This window comes from Homalodisca vitripennis, chromosome 2 (genome assembly GCF_021130785.1).
Source record: "Homalodisca vitripennis isolate AUS2020 chromosome 2, UT_GWSS_2.1, whole genome shotgun sequence".
Classification (NCBI taxonomy): domain Eukaryota; kingdom Metazoa; phylum Arthropoda; class Insecta; order Hemiptera; family Cicadellidae; genus Homalodisca; species Homalodisca vitripennis.
Window position 1 is genome coordinate 75,223,743 of NC_060208.1, and position 22,652 is coordinate 75,246,394.

Consider the following 22,652-nt stretch of genomic DNA (forward strand, 5'->3'; position numbering starts at 1 on the left):
TAGTATTTAAAAATGACTTTTAAATGATGCTATTGAGATAAAAAGAGGTTTGAAGACTGGCCTGAATAGTCCTGGACAATAGATAAATCATTAAGACCAAATGAAGGAGGCGATATAAGTAAAATATATACTTTTTCATATTTCTGTTATAAACTTATCCTAATCCTCTAAATGAGCAGTTTTTGCTTATTTTCAAAACAAGTTATATGATGCGACCATTGTAATATGTAACATAATAATGCGTATTATGTTATAATAATAATAAAATAAATAATATTTATTTTAGGAGGTGTTTGAAAGAGTTAAGGTTATAGGGGACGGTCATTGTTTATTTCGGGCAATGAGTATGGCGTTGTGGGGTACACAACATCGGCACGCGGAAGTTAGGACGAGCATAGTGAACCACGTAGTAACAAACTGGCAGCATTACTATGAGAGAATACAATATACGCTCGGAGAAGAATTTAACTCTCCTCTAAAATATGCAAACCTAATGGGAAATGTACAGAAGCGAATATATGGATCGGAATTTGAAATTACAGTTTTTTGCGAGGTTTACAAGAGAAATGCAACTGTATACAGAGAAAGAGATGTTAAACAAAGGATTTGTGGGAAAGATACTATCTTTAAGGTTGCTAATTTTAATATCAATCAAGTGTATACAACATATGATTTTGTATTTCAAGGAATAGAAAAAGGTCACGAGTCAGAAGGCCATTATGATCTACTAATAAAAAGAGATTTACTTGAGTTGGAAGTCTCCGATGAACCCCACAAATCTAACACCAGACATGATACTACCATTCATAAAAGTGGCATCGCAGAAAACAGTTACATTTCGTCTGATCAACCTAAAAATGTAGAAAAAACCCCATTACAGAATCTGCAATTGAAAGAGAAATCGATGACTAGTTCAACATATCCTGATGTGTTAGAGAAATTGATTGCGTTTTTAAACAAGAAAGGATGCTGTAACCAAAAATTAAAAAAACGTAGCAAGGAAAGACACGCATTATTCAAAGAGGCTGCTTTGTTGATATTTGGGGACTGCAGTAACAAACACATGTTATTGCTTAATAAATTGTATGAAAAATACTTTTCAAAATTCATAACAAAAGTTACAGCAGAAAAAGACATCCAACAATCTCCTCGGAACAAAGTAAACGAGAAGTATGTGGAATTACTAAACAGTGTTTTGAACACGCTCGGTGATGAAATAACAAAAGAAGAACTAATGGAAAAGGAAAAGATCGTTTATCATAAAGTGTACAATCACTATTGTCAGAAGGTAGGATGGAAAGGGAGTAATAAAAATAATGCAAGAAAATTCAAGCATGTTTGGAATAAGTTTCTAACACAATTACCTGAGTCAGATATTGGAATAAGGCAAATAACAGGCAAAGGAGAAACATTCGCTGATAGATTAAAAGACAGCAGAGGCTGTGTGAAGTCATTGACTTATTGCAAATCACCAAGCCACCAGGACTTACAAACATCAACGAAAACAGAAATCTTTATTAACAATACAATTCATAGCACTGTTATTTTGTGGGAAAATGAGTGTAAAAAAGATCAGAGATTTGAACATTTAGTCAAAGAGTTTATTAGCTGTCATCGTAGGGTCGGTGGAGTGTGTACGTGGACAGATTTTGATGACATGTATAAATATAAAGAAAATCTAAAACAAATCAGATCTATCAAAAAACCCGTAATTCTAGTTTTTGAAAAGTGCTTGTATAAGTTTTGCGACAATGAAATGATCATACACTTAAGTACAGTTGGGGACGAATTAAAAATTGAAATAAGAGAATCAGAAAGAGGTAGTGACAACTACGACATCTGTGGACATTACCAGTATTATGACGATAAAAAATACCCTTTTGATAGAATGGACGAAATGTTATATCGAGATAGAATATGGATGTCAGTATTCGATAGTTCAAAAGATGTTTACAGTGAATATGTCACCAATGAGACTGACAATATGAATATGGAAATATTACATCAAAAAGGAAAAATTAATGTATCGGCTAATTGTTCAAACAATGAGGAATACCTAAAAAAAATATTAAAAATATTGCAGAAAAATCAGGAAAATCGTACCTAAAAGGAAACATACCTTGTCGTGCTCTAATAAATTTGCAGTTGAAGAAAAAAGAGTTACTGGTCACAGAGACGACGTAATGGTTAACGGTGTATTTGATACAGCCACATTTAAAATTTGGCTCCGAAATGCTGTAATAAAACAAGCAAATATCAGTTGCAGGTTAATATTTACAAATAGTAAACTAAGACATAATGAACATTTAAAATATGTAACATATTCAAGGTGTGGCTCAAGCGCAGCTGGAAAATGTAGAGTTTAAATTTGAAGTTGAAATAACTGATATTGTTGATGTAAGAATAACGAGCAGCGGTACGTCTGGATTGAGTAGCTGCCAATATCGTTATGCACAGTATATTGATAGACAGAAGCCAAGGAAAGAAAGCAATTTTATTAACCTGTATATAGAATTAACATCAACCACGGTATAGCAAAAATATTAGGTCCCGCCCAACGCAAAGAAAAGTGCTTAACGGTTTGGTGGTGGATTGATTAGCTGCCAATATCGTTATGCACAGTATATTGATAGACAGAAGCCAAGGAAAGAAAGAAATTTTATTAACCTGTATATAGAATTAACATCAACCACGGTATAGCAAAAATATTAGGTCCCGCCCAACGCAAAGAAAAGTGCTTAACGGTTTGGTGGTGGATTGAGTAGCTGCCAATATCGTTATGCACAGTATATTGATAGACAGAAGCCAATGAATTGAAGAGATCCAAATAGAACTTGCAACAACCACTGTTTGAAAAAGTTATTAGGTCCCACAAAAATAATGAGATGTTTCCTGAAGTTGTTGGTAGTGAAACTAGTAGCTACCATTAGTTTTATATTAATTGTAATTATTATCAAGAACCCTAACCCTACAACTAACTACCTCATACGCCATACTTAACCCCGAAATATACTATACTCTACTTCCACCACCTCATCTCTTTCGAAAAGAATCCTTCTACAACCAGAACCTGCTTAGACGATGGTAATGACCACACGAAGGACGTGTCGCTGTCGTGAGCAACATGTTCTCCTCTTCCTGACAACATGATTTACTGAAGTGGTAAAGGGATACAATTATCCCTCAGATTGATATTTAGATTAAACGTATATTTAGATTGTTTATAAGAATACTCTTTACAGGTGAAGTAAAACATTAATAACAAAAAGTAATTTTTAGAAATTGTAAATATTTTACAGCCGTATTTTTCTTCATTATTATTGTATGGGAATTGTGTCATAACTGACAGAGCGCAGTGAATACATACATACGGTCCTTCTTATCCCATACATGTGTTAGCGTAAACATTTCCATCCACGAATAATTTAATTGTTTTGCTTAAATCATGGCCTGTAAATTCATTCCCATAATATATCATACATGTATATAGACATTTCAGTAACAGTTTCTGCTATTGATGTCCGTAAAATAGGTCCATAGTTGCATGGCAGAGTAAATTTTGTTGGTGTTGGGTATTTGTAATATAAATTTAAAATACACGTACATAACATATGCTTTAAGAAATTGTAATAAAATATTTGTTGGTATTATCTTTTAAGTTTGTACCCGTTGAGTTCCAGAGTCTAGAGAAGGAAGAAGAAAAAAGAAGAAAGTGGTGTTTTTTTAGTGGGTATGCCATTAGAATACTATCTGGTGGAGAGCCCCACACTTGTTCGCTTGGTTACGGTAAGACCAAGCGTTCGTGCAGCAATGCATTTTTTCACCACTTAAAAAAAAAAACATGGTTTGTGTCATATTAATTTTACTTTTTGTTATAGCTCTCATTTTTTTTAAATTTCCTGACTACATACAAAAGAAGTACGAGTATTGTCTAATAAAAAGGTAATGTATTACTTATATAACTAATAAGTACAAAACACAAACAACTTCAATTTCGTTGGTATATTAAAGTTCAGCTTACAGAGCATCTGTGTACAAAGTTTCATTGCGGGCACTTGATTAGTTTAGTCTCAGGAGTGACTTTTATATGAGAACGCCCGTCCAACGGTGCATTTAATTTAGACGATAGGACCTCCGACAGCCGACACCACCTTTTTGACGTTGGTATATTAAAGTTCAGCTTACAGAGCATCTGTGTACAAAGTTTCATTAAGGCACTTGTTTAGTTTAGTCTCAGGAGTGACTTTTATACGAGAACGCCCGTCTAACGGTGCATTTAATTTAGACGATAGGACCTCTGACGGCCGACACCACCTTTTTGACGTTGGTATATTAAAGTTCAGCTTACAGAGCATCTGTGTACAAAGTTTCATTGCGTGCACTTGTTTAGTTTAGTCTCAGGAGTGACTGTTATACGAGAACGCCCGTCTAACGGTGCATTTAATTTAGACGATAGGACCTCTGACGGCCGACACCACATTTTTGACGTTAGTATATTAAAGTTCAGCTTACAGAGCATCTGTGTACAAAGTTTCATTGCGGGCACTTGTTTAGTTTAGTCTCAGGAGTGACTTTTATATGAGAACGCCCGTCCAACGGTGCATTTAATTTAGACGATAGGACCTCTGACGGCCGACACCACCTTTTTGACGTTGGTATATTAAAGTTCAGCTTACAGAGCATCTGTGTACAAAGTTTCATTAAAAAAAATTAATGTATCGGCTAATTGTTCAAACAATGAGGAATACCTAAAAAAAATATTAAAAATATTGCAGAAAAATCAGGAAAATCGTACATAGCAGTACCTAAAAGGAAACATACCTTGTCGTGCTCTAATAAATTTGCAGTTGAAGAAAAAAGAGTTACTGGTCACAGAGACGACGTAATGGTTAACGGTGTATTTGATACAGCCACATTTAAAATTTGGCTCCGAAATGCTGTAATAAAACAAGCAAATATCAGTTGCAGGTTAATATTTACAAATAGTAAACTAAGACATAATGAACATTTAAAATATGTAACATATTCAAGGTGTGGCTCAAGCGCAGCTGGAAAATGTAAAGAGTTTAAATTTGAAGTTGAAATAACTGATATTGTTGATTTAAGAATAACGAGCAGCGGTACGTCTGGATTGAGTAGCTGCCAATATCGTTATGCACAGTATATTGATAGACAGAAGCCAAGGAAAGAAAGCAATTTTATTAACCTGTATATAGAATTAACATCAACCACGTTATAGCAAAAATATTAGGTCCCACCCAACGCAAAGAAAAGTGCTTAACGGTTTGGTGGTGGATTGAGTAGCTGCCAATATCGTTATGCACAGTATATTGATAGACAGAAGCCAAGGAAAGAAAGAAATTTTATTAACCTGTATATAGAATTAACATCAACCACGGTATAGCAAAAATATTAGGTCCCGCCCAACGCAAAGAAAAGTGCTTAACGGTTTGGTGGTGGATTGAGTAGCTGCCAATATCGTTATGCACAGTATATTGATAGACAGAAGCCAATGAATTGAAGAGATCCAAATAGAACTTGCAACAACCACTGTTTGAAAAAGTTATTAGGTCCCACAAAAATAATGAGATGTTTCCTGAAGTTGTTGGTAGTGAAACTAGTAGCTACCATTAGTTTTATATTAATTGTAATTATTATCAAGAACCCTAACCCTACAACTAACTACCTCATACGCCATACTTAACCCCGAAATATACTATACTCTACTTCCACCACCTCATCTCTTTCGAAAAGAATCCTTCTACAACCAGAACCTGCTTAGACGATGGTAATGACCACACGAAGGACGTGTCGCTGTCGTGAGCAACATGTTCTCCTCTTCCTGACAACATGATTTACTGAAGTGGTAAAGGGATACAATTATCCCTCAGATTGATATTTAGATTAAACGTATATTTAGATTGTTTATAAGAATACTCTTTACAGGTGAAGTAAAACATTAATAACAAAAAGTAATTTTTAGAAATTGTAAATATTTTACAGCCGTATTTTTCTTCATTATTATTGTATGGGAATTGTGTCATAACTGACAGAGCGCAGTGAATACATACATACGGTCCTTCTTATCCCATACATGTGTTAGCGTAAACATTTCCATCCACGAATAATTTAATTGTTTTGCTTAAATCATGGCCTGTAAATTCATTCCCATAATATATCATACATGTATATAGACATTTCAGTAACAGTTTCTGCTATTGATGTCCGTAAAATAGGTCCATAGTTGCATGGCAGAGTAAATTTTGTTGGTGTTGGGTATTTGTAATATAAATTTAAAATACACGTACATAACATATGCTTTAAGAAATTGTAATAAAATATTTGTTGGTATTATCTTTTAAGTTTGTACCCGTTGAGTTCCAGAGTCTAGAGAAGGAAGAAGAAAAAAGAAGAAAGTGGTGTTTTTTTAGTGGGTATGCCATTAGAATACTATCTGGTGGAGAGCCCCACACTTGTTCGCTTGGTTACGGTAAGACCAAGCGTTCGTGCAGCAATGCATTTTTTCACCACTTAAAAAAAAAAAAACATGGTTTGTGTCATATTAATTTTACTTTTTGTTATAGCTCTCATTTTTTTTTAAATTTCCTGACTACATACAAAAGAAGTACGAGTATTGTCTAATAAAAAGGTAATGTATTACTTATATAACTAATAAGTACAAAACACAAACAACTTCAATTTCGTTGGTATATTAAAGTTCAGCTTAAAGAGCATCTGTGTACAAAGTTTCATTAAGGCACTTGTTTAGTTTAGTCTCAGGAGTGACTTTTATACGAGAACGCCCGTCTAACGGTGCATTTAATTTAGACGATAGGACCTCTGACGGCCGACACCACCTTTTTGACGTTGGTATATTAAAGTTCAGCTTACAGAGCATCTGTGTACAAAGTTTCATTGCGGGCACTTGTTTAGTTTAGTCTCAGGAGTGACTTTTATACGAGAACGCCCGTCTAACGGTGCATTTAATTTAGACGATAGGACCTCTGACGGCCGACACCACATTTTTGACGTTAGTATATTAAAGTTCAGCTTACAGAGCATCTGTGACAAAGTTTCATTGCGGGCACTTGTTTAGTTTAGTCTCAGGAGTGACTTTTATATGAGAACGCCCGTCCAACGGTGCATTTAATTTAGACGATAGGACCTCCGACAGCCGACACCACATTTTTGACGTTGGTATATTAACATTCAGGTTATTGAGCACCTGTGTACAAATTTACATTGCGGGCACTTGTTTAGTTTAGTCTCAGGAGTGACTTTTATACGAGAACGCCCGTCCAACGGTGCATTTAAATTAGACGATAGGACCTCTGACGGCCGACACCACCTTTTTGACGTTGGTATATTAAAGTTCAGCTTACAGAGCATCTGTGTACAACGTTTCATTGCAGGCACTTGTTTGGTTTAGTCTCAGGAGTGACTTTTATACGAGAACGCCCGACCAACGGTGCATTTAAATTAGACGATAGGACCTCTGACGGCCGACACCACATTTTTGACGTTGGTATATTAACATTCAGGTTACTGAGCACCTGTGTACAAATTTACATTGCGGGCACTTGTTTAGTTTAGTCTCAGGAGTGACTTTTATACGAGAACGCCCGTCTAACGGTGCATTTAATTTAGACGATAGGACCTCTGACGGCCGACACCACCTTTTTGACGTTGCTATATTAAAGTTCAGCTTACAGAGCATCTGTGTACAACGTTTCATTGCGGGCACTTGTTTAGTTTAGTCTCAGGAGTGACTTTTATACGAGAACGCCCGTCCAACGGTGCATTTAAATTAGACGATAGGACCTCTGACGGCCGACCCCACATTTTTGACGTTGGCATATTAAATTTCAGCTTACAGAGCATCTGTGTACAACGTTTCATTGCGAGCACTTGTTTAGTTTAGTCTCAGGAGTGACGTTTATACGAGAACGCCCGACCAACGGTGCATTTAAATTAGAAGATAGGACCTCTGACGGCCGACACCACATTTTTGACGTTGGTATATTAACATTCAGGTTACTGAGCACCTGTGTACAAATTTACATTGCGGGCACTTGTTTAGTTTAGTCTCAGGAGTGACTTTTATACGAGAACGCCCGTCCAACGGTGCATTTAAATTAGACGATAGGACCTCTGACGGCCGACACCACATTTTTGACGTTGGTATATTAAAGATCAGCTTACAGAGCATCTGTGTACAACGTTTCATTGCGGGCACTTGTTTGGTTTAGTCTCAGGAGTGACTTTTATACGAGAACGCCCGACCAACGGTGCATTTAAATTAGACGATAGGATCTCTGACGGCCGACACCACATTTTTGACGTTGGTATATTAACATTCAGGTTACTGAGCACCTGTGTACAAATTTACATTGCGGGCACTTGTTTAGTTTAGTCTCAGGAGTGACTTTTATACGAGAACGCCCGTCCAACGGTGCATTTAAATTAGACGATAGGACCTCTGACGGCCGACCCCACATTTTTGACGTTGGTATATTAAATTTCAGCTTAGAGAGCATCTGTGTACAAAGTTTCATTGCGGGCACTTGTTTAGTTTAGTCTCAGGAGTGACTTTTATACGAGAACGCCCGTCTAACGGTGCATTTAATTTAGACGATAGGACCTCTGACGGCCGACACCACCTTTTTGACGTTGCTATATTAAAGTTCAGCTTACAGAGCATCTGTGTTCAACGTTTCATTGCGGGCACTTGTTTGGTTTAGTCTCAGGAGTGACTTTTATACGAGAACGCCCGACCAACGGTGCATTTAAATTAGACGATAGGACCTCTGACGGCCGACACCACATTTTTGACGTTGGTATATTAACATTCAGGTTACTGAGCACCTGTGTACAAATTTACATTGCGGGCACTTGTTTAGTTTAGTCTCAGGAGTGACTTTTATACGAGAACGCCCGTCCAACGGTGCATTTAAATTAGACGATAGGATCTCTGACGGCCGACCCCACATTTTTGACGTTGGTATATTAAATTTCAGCTTACAGAGCATCTGTGTACAACGTTTCATTGCGGGCACTTGTTTGGTTTAGTCTCAGGAGTGACTTTTATACGAGAACGCCCGACCAACGGTGCATTTAAATTAGACGATAGGACCTCTGACGGCCGACACCACATTTTTGACGTTGGTATATTAACATTCAGCTTACAGAGCATCTGTGTACAATGTTTCATTGCGGGCACTTGTTTAGTTTAGTCTCAGGAGTGACTTTTATATGAGAACGCCCGTCCAACGGTGCATTTAATTTAGACGATAGGACCTCTGACGGCCAACACCACCTTTTTAACGTTGGTATATTAAATTTCAGCTTAAAGAGCATCTGTGTACAAAGTTTCACTGCGAGCACTTGTTTGGTTAAGTCTCAGGAGTGACTTTTATACGAGAACGCCCGTCCAACGGTGCATTTAATTTAGACGATAGGACCTCTGACGGCCGACACCACCTTTTTGACGTTGGTATATTAAAGTTCAGCTTACAGAGCATCTGTGTACAAAGTTTCATTGCGGGCCCTTGTTTAGTTTAGTCTTAGGAGTGACTTTTATACGAGAACGCCCGTCCAACGGTGCATTTAAATTAGACGATAGGACCTCTGACGGCCGACCCCACATTTTTGACGTTGGTATATTAAATTTCAGCTTACAGAGCATCTGTGTACAACGTTTCATTGCGGGCACTTGTTTGGTTTAGTCTCAGGAGTGACTTTTATACGAGAACGCCCGTCCAACGGTGCATTTAATTTAGACGATAGGACCTCCGACGGCCGACACCACCTTTTTGACGTTAGTATATTAAAGTTCAGCTTACAGAGCATCTGTGTACAAAGTTTCATTGTGGGCACTTGTTTGGTTAAGTCTCAGGAGTGACTTTTATACGAGAACGCCCGACCAACGGTGCATTTAAATTAGACGATAGGACCTCTGACGGCCGACACCACATTTTTGACGTTGGTATATTAAAGATCAGCTTACAGAGCATCTGTGTACAACGTTTCATTGCGGGCACTTGTTTGGTTTAGTCTCAGGAGTGACTTTTATACGAGAACGCCCGACCAACGGTGCATTTAAATTAGACGATAGGACCTCTGACGGCCGACACCACATTTTTGACGTTGGTACATTAACATTCAGGTTACTGAGCACCTGTGTACAAATTTACATTGCGGGCACTTGTTTAGTTTAGTCTCAGGAGTGACTTTTATACGAGAACGCCCGTCCAACGGTGCATTTAAATTAGACGATAGGACCTCTGACGGCCGACCCCACATTTTTGACGTTGGTATATTAAATTTCAGCTTACAGATCATCTGTGTACAACGTTTCATTGCGGGCACTTGTTTGGTTTAGTCTCAGGAGTGACTTTTATACGAGAACGCCCGTCCAACGGTGCATTTAATTTAGACGATAGGACCTCTGACGGCCGACACCACCTTTTTGACGTTAGTATATTAAAGTTCAGCTTACAGAGCATCTGTGTACAAAGTTTCATTGTGGGCACTTGTTTGGTTAAGTCTCAGGAGTGACTTTTATACGAGAACGCCCGACCAACGGTGCATTTAAATTAGACGATAGGACCTCTGACGGTCGACACCACATTTTTGACGTTGGTATATTAACGATCAGCTTACAGAGCATCTGTGTACAACGTTTCATTGCGGGCACTTGTTTGGTTTAGTTTCAGGAGTGACTTTTATACGAGAACGCCCGACCAACGGTGCATTTAAATTAGACGATAGGACCTCTGACGGCCGACACCAACCCACATTTTTGACGTTGGTACATTAACATTCAGGTTACTGAGCACCTGTGTACAAATTTACATTGCGGGCACTTGTTTAGTTTAGTCTCAGGAGTGACTTTTATACGAGAACGCCCGTCCAACGGTGCATTTAAATTAGACGATAGGACCTCTGACGGCCGACACCACATTTTTGACGTTGGTATATTAAATTTCAGCTTACAGAGCATCTGTGTACAAAGTTTCATTGCGGGCACTTGTTTAGTTTAGTCTCAGGAGTGACTTTTATATGAGAACGCCCGTCCAACGTTGCATTTAATTTAGACGATAGGACCTCTGACGGCCGATACCACCTTTTTGACGTTAGTATATTAAAGTTCAGCTTACAGAGCATCTGTGTACAAAGTTTCATTGAAATGAAATGAAACGTTTATTCTCTCTTCACAATCAATTAATTGTAACAAAACAACAACAATATTATACTTCTATACTTAGTGTTTGATCAAATAACGTGTTAACTAATTAGGATGTGTTTTTCTATTATTGAAAATAAATGTTATAATAGAAATTATTAAACAAAACAGAAATATAAGCTGATGCAGAACTGCTGAGAGAATAAATACACACGCAAGAGAAGATAAACTCTTCTGATTTTGCGTGGGAGTTACCAGTATTTTATATTTTCAATTTGGAATTTTACTGTTGTCTCCTGTTAACCAAACACACACACACACACACACACACACACACACACACACACACACACACACACACACACACACACACACACACAACACACATATGCACACATCCAATATGAAAACATAAGCTATCACATATGCAATATCATTACTGTATCTATTATCTGTCTTGAGGCAACTACTGTACACTTGAGGCAAAAATAATTTACCCAAAAGTAAATTTGTTTATAACTTTATTTTTTTAAATAGATTTTTTACTTATTCTTTAGAGGGACATATTATCTTACCTGTTTGGTTATTATAGTATTGTTTAAGAAAAGTGTAGTTATTAACTAGTTTAATACAGCAAACAATTGTTCCAATTGATTAGTATCATGATTCAAGAGCCAATCCTTGACACGGATTTTTAAGGTATTCATTGTGGGTGAGTTTTTAATATAAACAGGTAAACTGTTGTAAAACTTGGGTCCGAGGTATATAAAAGACTTCTGTAGCAAAGAGCTATTAACTCTCGGTGGCCTGATCATGCCGATCTGCCTGGTAATATAACCTCCAAGAGTTGTTTGCAGATCAACAGTGACTCCTGGATTACCACTAATTTGGAAAAATAACCATAGCACTTTAAAAACATATAGATGCCGCAGTGGAAGTATTCTTAGCCTAAAAAACAATGGAAAAGCATGTTCACATCTATTTTTCCGAAAAATAATTCTAATGAATGATTTTTGAATACTTGTAATTTTCTTTAAATGTGATTTAAATGTACTGCCCCAGCATGACAGACCATAGTTTAATTTAGAATGAACAAATGCAAAATACATTTTTATTAATACATTGTCATGACAAAGTTGTCTAATAAAATAAAACTTTCTAAGAAATACAAGTAAATATGTTCTAATTGTTTTTATATGTACTTTCCAAAGAAGGTTTTCATCAATGTGGAGTCCCAAGTACTTCACAGTGTTGCCCTGAGTAAGGGTGACACAATCACATTGATTCTGTTGACAACTCAAATTATGGTACTTCAAAGGTTCATCATAGTTGAAAGTTTGAGTTAATGAAAAATTTATATATAGTGATTTCTGAGCATTTAATGCAAGTCCATTGTTACTAAACCATAATCGAAGATAGTATAGATCTTGTTGTATATAATTCCATAGAAGTGGTTCAGTTGGGGCACTATAAGATAAAGCTGTATCATCAGCGAACCCAGTTAGTTTACCATAAAAGGGGCCTCTATAAAGATCATTAATAAAAATTAAAAATAATATGGGACCCAAAACAGATCCTTGTGGCACACCACACATAATTGTGCTAGTCGAGCTTTCATAGCCACCAATACAAACAAACTGTTTCCGCTCACGGAGGTATGATCTGAACCACTCATGGGCTACACCACGCACTCCCGCCCTATCCAGCTTTTTTAGTAACAGCTCATGGTTGACTGTGTCAAAGGCCTTGCTGATATCCAAAAACAAACCCGATGCTTTGGTACTTTTTGGATTATTCAAATTTAATTGAATTTGCGATATAAAATTTTGTAGAGCCATTTCCGTGTTCATTCCCTCTCTAAAACCAAATTGTGTTGAAGCTATAAAGTTATAATGGTCTAAAAATGGCATAAGTCTTGATTTAACGATTTTTTCTAATAATTTTGAGAAAACTGAAAGTAATGATATTGGCCTATAGTTTTCGATGGACGTACTTTGTCCTTTCTTAAACACAGGCACAATTTTGGCAATTTTTAGTTTTTCAGGAAACACCCCCTCACTCAAACTCTTATTAAAAATATATGTTAGAACTGGAACTATATGTGATGAGATATTTTTTACTATGAAACTAGAGATAGAATCAGCACCAGGCGCCTTATTTCCAGATATCGAGTTTATCAATTTTACTAATTCATTTTCTGCTACAGGAAGCCAAACAATGGAATGAGGAGGCGAGTAAGTCCTGAACAACCTCTCATGATCAAGTCTTTGGTGCTCATTTGGTTGCTCAAGTGAGGCAGCTAGATCAATAGGTCCACTAATAAAAAATTTGTTAAATTCATCCACAATTTGTTGCTGATTACTCGTCAATTCATTGCCTATCTCTAGTGTTAATGTTTTGTCAACACATTTCATCGCTGGGACTAGACCACTCAATTTATTAATTATATTCCACTGCTGACGTGGGTTATTTGAACATTTATCAAACAACCCCTCGTAATATCGCTTTTTAGCGTCTTTGATCCACTTTTCAATTTTCCTTCTAAAAATGTCAAATTTAATTTTTAATCGCTCATTGGTTGGCTGGCGTTTTAATAATTTAAGCAGTCTATCCCGATTAGCCATAGCTCTGAGAAGACCATTTGTCATCCATGGTTTCAATTTTTTAGATTTATTTACGTTGAATTTATTTTTTATCTCAATTTTAGAGAGGGCGATCGCCTCGTTTATAATATCAATAAACTTATTAAACGAGCTGTTTACATCACTGCTCATAAATACACTATCCCAAGATTCAAGCTCTAACAGATTGTTTAGCAGTTTTAAGTCAGTGGAATATCTACGCTTATTAAGCAAATTATTTTTTTCAGTATTGTCTACACATACAGACAGGCAGATAGTGCGATGATCCGTAATTAACGAGTCTATGACAGCAGGAATAGCCACGGTAGGCCGCTGAGTTCTAAACAGGACGTGATCTATACAGCTAGTGGTAGTGTCAGTAACTCTAGTATCGACGTCAATTAACTGCTCAAACCCGAAACTACTCACAATCTCTACATAGTTATCAATATGATTGTTATCAAGTTTAGTATTAATGTTCATATCTCCCAGACAAAAAACATTACTTCCGCCTATTGCATCCAAACATATCTTAAAATGTTCTAAAAAATCAGATATTGACATTTCATGCCACCTATAGATTGCTAAGATAAAAAATGTATAATTATTACTAAGGGTAAAACTTGCCAACAACGAATCAGCTCCTCGCAAACTAACTTCTCGGCGCTGACATCTTATGTTAGATTTATAATAAACTATTATTCCGCCACATCTGTTTGTACTGCCAACAGCTATCATATTGTATCCGTCAAGTGAAAACACTGAGGCGTCATTCTCAGTGGATAGCCATGCTTCAGTCAATATAATGATATCAGGCTGGACAGTAAACCCATTGGCGACCGCCGCAAACAAATCAAAGTTCTTTCTCACACTTCTAATGTTCTGATGAAGCACGAATAAATTTTGTTGTTGATTAAAGTCGGCATTAAATGATTCAACACTAGAGTAAACTTTTGTTTTTTGAGACATGGCATTGAGGTAAGATTCAATGTTATTCTGATTTAAAAGGTTAATTGCTTGTCAATGTCAATACACTATCCCCTATCAACACTCAATTAATTACCTGCTAGTTAATAAATTTTCTCATCTCATGTTTGCTTATAAATTTAGAACTTAGCGCCTAATTTCTAAAATATCAAAATAATCATGACAAACAGTTAATAAAACACGGCCAATAAGAGATGATCGAGAAAATAACTAATGTGAATAAACTAAACTGAAACATTTACACAGAGCACCCAGACAATCAGACACAAAACATAACAGGAAAAAAAAAACAAGAATTCATACACATGAGACAACCAAGATGGTCATATATAATGGATAATTAGTTTGTTTTTGTATCCAATATGTTTTACCTTCTTTTAGCATTGTAAAAAATTTAAATCTGAATATTCCAGCTAATCTATTATTAATATTAAAGAAGTTGTGTTTTAATATCTGCCAACTCACATAATTTAGTCGTTATACAGATTTTATATTTCTCAGCATTTCTCTTACATAAATGAACAGATCCAACACTGTAACAAAACATGTATATTACAGTAATCTAAATATGTTGACGTACTTCAGTGGGTGATATAAAACTAACAAATAACAATTATGAGTATAGATTTCTAATCATTACTGATGAAAACTAATATTTACTACTCCCAGAATACTAAAAAAATGTAGTAACAGATCCTTCACACTCAAAAATAACAATAACAAAAGTTTAATCCATTTATCAATATATATTTACAATGGCTGTACATTTATTAAACACATACAGACAGACGCATAACTAACTACACATGCGTATGAATGTGTCATATTCTGCCACACGTACCAGACTAGTATTAATTAAAAGTCTGAGATTAACTATTATAATGTTTTATATAATAATATTTACTATATTTACTAATATTTTACTCTTGTAATAATACCAAATATATGTTAGGCTATTACGATACCCAAAAGTAATAAACAGTTCCACTGGCATTTAACTTTTGCCTGAATATAAAATAAAACATTCATTCTTCGAAAAAGTTGACAAGGAAAATAAAATTTATAAAATAAACACCAAATTATTCCACCAAGAGTATTATAACTAATCAATCTATCACAATATACCCACGGATATTTTATTGTTTTATGGTTCCCATTATTAAATAAACTCTCCCACTGATACTTTACGTTTAACTGATTATAAAAACAAATATAAATTTCTTTAAAACAGTTACTATAGAAAATTAAAGTAAAATACATTAAGCATAACTTACAGTTCATTGTTAGGGTCATACAGAGGTCCTCAAATCAGCAAAAAAGAGAAAAACTACTTCAGTTCTCAATTTGCGTATGCTGAAGTACAGTTTGGGTCTGCTGTTGCTCCTCTTCCTTCGACAGCTGGCTGGGCACTTGTTGTCCTCATTGTGGGCACTTGTTTAGTTTAGACCCAGGAGTGACTTTTATACGAGAACGCCCGTCCAACGATGCATTTAAATTAGACGATAGGACCTCTGACGGCCGACACCACCTTTTTGACGTTGGTGTATTAAAGTTCAGCTTACAGAGCATCTGTGTACAATGTTTCATTGCGGGCACATGTTTAGTTTAGTCTCAGGAGTGACTTTTATATGAGAACACCCGTCCAACGGTGCATTTAATTTAGACGATAGGACCTCTGACGGCCGACACCACCTTTTTGACGTTGGTATATTAAAATTCAGCTTACAGAGCATCTGTGTAAAAAGTTTCATTGCGGGCCCTTGTTTAGTTTAGTCTTAGGAGTGACTTTTATACGAGAACGCCCGACCAACGGTGCATTTAAATTAGACGATAGGACCTCTGACGGCCGACACCACAGTTTTGACGTTGGTATATTAAAGTTCAGCTTAAAGAGCATCTGTGTACAAAGTTTCATTGCGGGCACTTGTTTAGTTTAGTCTCAGGAGTGACTTTTATATGAGAACGCCCGTCCAACGGTGCATTTAATTTAGACGATAGGACCTCTGACGGCCGACACCACCTTTTTGACGTTGGTATATTAACATTCAGGTTATTGAGCATCTGTGTACAAAGTTTAATTGAGGGCACTTGTTTAGTTTAGTCTCAGGAGTGACTTTTATATGAGAACGCCCGTCCAACGGTGCATTTAATTTAGACGATAGGACCTCTGACGGCCGACACCCACCTTTTTGACGTTGGTATATTAACATTCAGGTTATTGAGCATCTGTGTACAAAGTTTCATTGCGGGCACTTGTTTAGTTTAGTCTTAGGAGTGACTTTTATACGAGAACGCCCGTCCAACGGTGCATTTAAATTAGACGATAGGACCTCTGACGGCCGACACACATTTTTGACGTTGGTATATTAAAGTTCAGCTTACAGAGCATCTGTGTACAAAGTTTCATTGCGGGCACTTGTTTAGTTCAGTCTCAGGAGTGACTTTTATACGAGAACGCCCGTCCAACGGTGCATTTAAATTAGACGATAGAACCTCTGACGGCCGACACCACATTTTTGACGTTGTACATTAACATTCAGGTTACTGAGCACCTGTGTACAAATTTACATTGCGGGCACTTGTTTAGTTTAGTCTCAGGAGTGACTTTTATACGAGAACGCCCGTCCAACGGTGCATTTAAATTAGACGATAGGACCTCTGACGGCCGACACCACATTTTTGACGTTGGTATATTAAAGTTCAGCTTACAGAGCATCTGTGTACAAAGTTTCATTGCGGGCACTTGTTTAGTTCAGTCTCAGGAGTGACTATTATACGAGAACGCCCGTCCAACGGTGCATTTAAATTAGACGATAGGACCTCTGACGGCCGACACCACATTTTTGACGTTGGTATATTAACATTCAGGTTATTGAGCACCTGTGTACAAATTTTCATTGCGGGCACTTGTTTAGTTTAGTCTCAGGAGTGACTTTTATATGAGAACGCCCGTCCAACGGTGCATTTAATTTAGACGATAGGACCTCTGACGGCCGACACCACCTTTTTGACGTTGGTATATTAAAATTCAGCTTACAGAGCATCTGTGTACAAAGTTTCATTGCGGACCCTTGTTTAGTTTAGTCTTAGGAGTGACTTTTATACGAGAACGCCCGACCAACGGTGCATTTAAATTACACGATAGGACCTCTGACGGCCGACACCACCTTTTTGACGTTGGTATATTAAAATTCAGCTTACAGAGCATCTGTGTACAAAGTTTCATTGCGGACCCTTGTTTAGTTTAGTCTTAGGAGTGACTTTTATACGAGAACGCCCGACCAACGGTGCATTTAAATTACACGATAGGACCTCTGACGGCCGACACCACAGTTTTGACGTTGGTATATTAAAGTTCAGCTTAAAGAGCATCTGTGTACAAAGTTTCATTGCGGGCACTTGTTTAGTTTAGTCTCAGGAGTGACTTTTATATGAGAACGCCCGTCCAACGGTGCATTTAATTTAGACGATAGGACCTCTGACGGCCGACACCACCTTTTTGACGTTGGTATATTAGGCCTAACATTCAGGTTATTGAGCATCTGTGTACAAAGTTTCATTGCGGGCACTTGTTTAGTTTAGTCTTAGGAGTGACTTTTATACGAGAACGCCCGTCCAACGGTGCATTTAAATTAGACGATAGGACCTCTGACGGCCGACACCACATTTTTGACGTTGGTATATTAAAGTTCAGCTTACAGAGCATCTGTGTACAAAGTTTCATTGCGGGCACTTGTTTAGTTCAGTCTCAGGAGTGACTTTTATACGAGAACGCCCGTCCAACGGTGCATTTAAATTAGACGATAGAACCTCTGACGGCCGACACCACCTTTTTGACGTTGGTATATTAAAGTTCAGCTTACACAGCATCTGTGTACAAATTTTTATTGCGGGCACTTGTTTAGTTTAGACTCAGGAGTGACTTTTATACGAGAACGCCCGTCCAACGGTGCGTTTAAATTAGGTGATAGGACCTCTGACGGCCGACACCACATTTTTGACGTTGGTATATTAACATTCAGGTTATTGAGCACCTGTGTACAAATTTTTATTGCGGGCTTTTGTTTGGTTAAGTCTCAGGAGTGATTTTTATTTGAGAACGCCCGTCTAACGGTGCATTTAATTTAGACGATAGGACCTCTGACGGCCGACACCACATTTTTGACGTTGGTATATTAAAGTTCAGCTTACAGAGCACCTGTGTACAAAGTTTAATTGAGGGCACTTGTTTGGTTTAGTCTCAGGAGTGGTTTTTAGTAGAGAAAGCCCTTTTAAGGATACATTTTTACAGTTTAGTTGTTATATTTGGGTTTTTATTTATTATAAATTTAACTGGAATTATTTGTGGTAAATAATTAATACGAAAAACTGTGTAGATTTTGTAAAAGATAGTTTTTTTACTAATTAGTTTTATACTATTATTTCAGATTTTGAATGTTTGTTGGCGCCTTCAGATTGTTGACTGCAACATTGTTGCACGGGATACAGACGGACGATAAAGTGACGCTAACTTCACGGTGGTGCGTATAGCCAGTAATAGCCACTCCGGTTCTATAAACATAACATAAACACGTGAAATGTCTCCTAACCTCTCAATCTCGCCGTCATTACATTACTCAGAATCTGTTTGTTAGATCACTTTCCATCCATCCCCTAGAATTTAGAGTATTTGTCCCAAGTACGTACATACAAAAAATCCGACGAAACTGCAAGGATAATTTTATAGGCTGCTTATATGTTCGGGAAAACATTATTCACTTACAGACTATGGATGAGTTCATCTGCAATGGACGTATGAATTTTAGTTTTGGTTAGTCCTATTTGTGAAATTGTGTTTGGTGTCTTATTAGTGAAACAGTCAACAGAGTATAGTGCAAATACATCTTTCCTTTTCTTGGTGAAGGTAATTTCATAAGTAGGCTATATCTATTAAAAAATGCTTTTTATTGCTTCAACAATTTGGCTTAGGTGCCCTGCAAATTTTCTCTTCTATCTCTGTCCACACAATATCTTAAGAACGAATTGACCTAGATAGCTTTGAACTTTTTTAGGTACTTTGGGATTATACCGACCACACCAGTATAACGAACACAAAAATATAAATTTATAGAAACAAACATGATAGAACGAAAAAACAACTTTTGGGCAGAGTACGATAAGCGGACCCGGTTTTTATCTCGCTTATTACCATCATTGATACTTCATACATCGAATAACAGAACTATAAATCGATTCAATGTATCTATAATACTAAATTAGTCACATGTTTCAAATTGATAGAGCTATTTAAATAATTACGTAATGTCATAAATATTGAAGGAACCATAACTATTAATCAAACGATAAAACTTAGACAAATGTCATTTGAAAAATAGAGAAAATGTGACAACAAAACAAACATGTTGAAACCGATAAAGACACTGTAAATCATCTTTGTGTTATTTTGAGTAGTTCTCTAAAGTTAACTATCATATTTTATTTAAAAAAAAGTTATTTATATATACAAATTGTGTTTAGAATATGAAAATTGTATACAGTTGGTACAGATTAGCCTATTTATTTATTGTTCAGATTAATTATTATTGGTTGATTATATCGATGTGTATACTAATTAAATATCGTTTGATAATTTTGATATAAAAAACCAGGTCCGCTTATCATACTCTACCCTAACTTTTTAATTACAAACTTACAAGCATTTCCAGGTATTGTAATCGGTAATTGTTGTCGATGTTATCTTATCTTACTCGAGAATCCCGATTACGGCAGGCCGTGCGGCATCACATGATTATTTAAGTTTTTTGCACGGTACATAATTGCTTTTCCATTACAATTCAATTTATATTTCTGATCAGCCCCTCTAGAATTTGATAATTTACTGATAGGTACTATCTCGAGGGATGTTTTTCTTTCGTTGACATCAGCGAGGGGCATCACCAGAGGTGCTGCCAAAGCCCGCGCTGATGGCTGGAGGCACTCACATTTTGGGTGGCGGAGTGTGATCAAGAATAAAAACAAGTTTTTAGTGTTTTTTACAATAAAGAGTTTAGTTTTTGTTTGTTGTTTTTGTTGAATTTTTGTGTTTGGAGAAATGTAGGGGTAAAACACAGAAATATGACAAAGCGACGCACCAGCTGAACGGGCGGCGAGACTCTGCAATCATGTTATCTACTAGACCGCTCGACTTTGACCTCTGTCTGAGGATGGGGAGGGGTTTGCGATAAGGCAATTCCTGTTTTATATTGACAAAATATTGTTCTACGCTAATCTAGTAATAAGTAGAAGCAAAATGTCAAATAACGATTCATATCTGGGTGTGGTCGGTATAATCCCAAAGTACCCTTTTTTATTACAGTAAATAGAGAGTTTAGGTACACCCACTAAAACCACCTTTAAACCTAGAACTGGTGTGCACTATAACCTTAACTGGCACAACTTTTGGGTAGAGTACAATAAGTGGAACCAGTTTTTTATATCGATATTGACAAACAATATTACTATTTAATTATAACCATCGATATATCCAACTATAGATGAGCCTCTTCAAAAGTGACCTGTCAAGTGAACAGTGTGGGGAGGAATGAGATAGAAATATGGAGAGGGAGAAGAAATGTGAACTCACTTCCCCCTCCACATTCCTTACCAACCACTTTTCAATCTCCATTTTACCACTCGTAGGGTATGTGTTACATAACAGCTGTTTTACAAACCTAGTAATAATAACAACAGCTGTTAACAATAAATATTTGTAACAATACTTCTTAATTATATTAACATATTAAATAGATGCAATGGACTATTCTTAACATAAATAATATTTGTTATTTTATAACGAGAATAACAAATCAACTTGATGCTCCAAAACACCAACGCAGGGAAGCTAAGCCCTCGTGTACCACTTGCGTCTTGTAAAGGAAATAGATCGAGCAGCGAAAGAGGGGGTGGTCGATCTCCTGCTCCCTCCTCGCCCTATATGAAAGAAATCTTTGCGCAGTTCCCTTTCAAAGCGGCTTAACTATAATGGTGATTAATTCATTAAAAAAATAATTCACTCATATCAACTGTGAACACTTCAGAAGATAAAAATACTATTTTACTTTAATATAAGTGATTTGGTCAACTTTTTAATGGTTATAAAACTTAATGAAATTACTTTCAAAGTGATAAAACATGTTTTTCTTGGGTTCAAGATGGTATGGTGCTGAACAACCCATTAGGTGGACAACCTTAGTCAAAAATCTGGAAGGTATATTTAGGTTGATTGAATGCAGTTTTGTGCATTTAAATCGTCAACCACAGTGACATCTTTTTAGACCTGGCATCTGCTAACTGAGGCAATCGAATGCTCATGGAGGGTCATTAAAAGAAGTTTTAAAAGTAGCATACCAATTTTGACCTAATTGCAGATAATTATTTGTCTGAGGTACAGTCTTTTGGAGAGGATGCATTTAACCACTTCTTGAAAGTGGTTAATCATTGTTACTCACAAGAAAACATATAGCCTAAATAATTCTGTAACTTATCTATTTTATATTCTATATATTTGTTATGTTGTTACTGTTTTGTTATTATTTATGAATGTTACTTATTTCTTTTTCCAATTGTTTGTTTGATCGTTATGTTTTCTTTACTATTTACACATTGTCACTGTGTGTTCTAAACTTATTATTTATGCCTAATTTTATACACGATTTTTACTATGACTTCAGATACGTTGATATCGATTGATAGTTTCGATAGATCGATAGATATTTGAATATTATGTATTGATGATTATATTAATCGATATATAAAAACGGGTCTGCTTATCGTACTCTACCGCAGCTTTTTAACCCCTTTTAATATTTTTTTATCCTCTT

The 22,652-nt window shown here is 36.5% G+C and overlaps 1 protein-coding gene across 2 annotated transcripts in view; it reads left to right on the forward strand.

The window, feature by feature from the left end:
• Nucleotides 1-19,343: 19,343 nt before the first annotated feature.
• LOC124354191 (ribonucleases P/MRP protein subunit POP1) overlaps nucleotides 19,344-22,652 on the forward strand; it is a 40,903-nt gene continuing 37,594 nt past the window's right edge. The window contains exon 1 of one of the 2 annotated variants that reach the window (XM_046804465.1): nucleotides 19,344-19,696. The gene's annotated coding sequence lies outside the window, so the exon portion shown is untranslated. The remainder of the gene's footprint in view (nucleotides 19,697-22,652) is intronic. The other variant, XM_046804466.1, reaches the window with a different exon arrangement.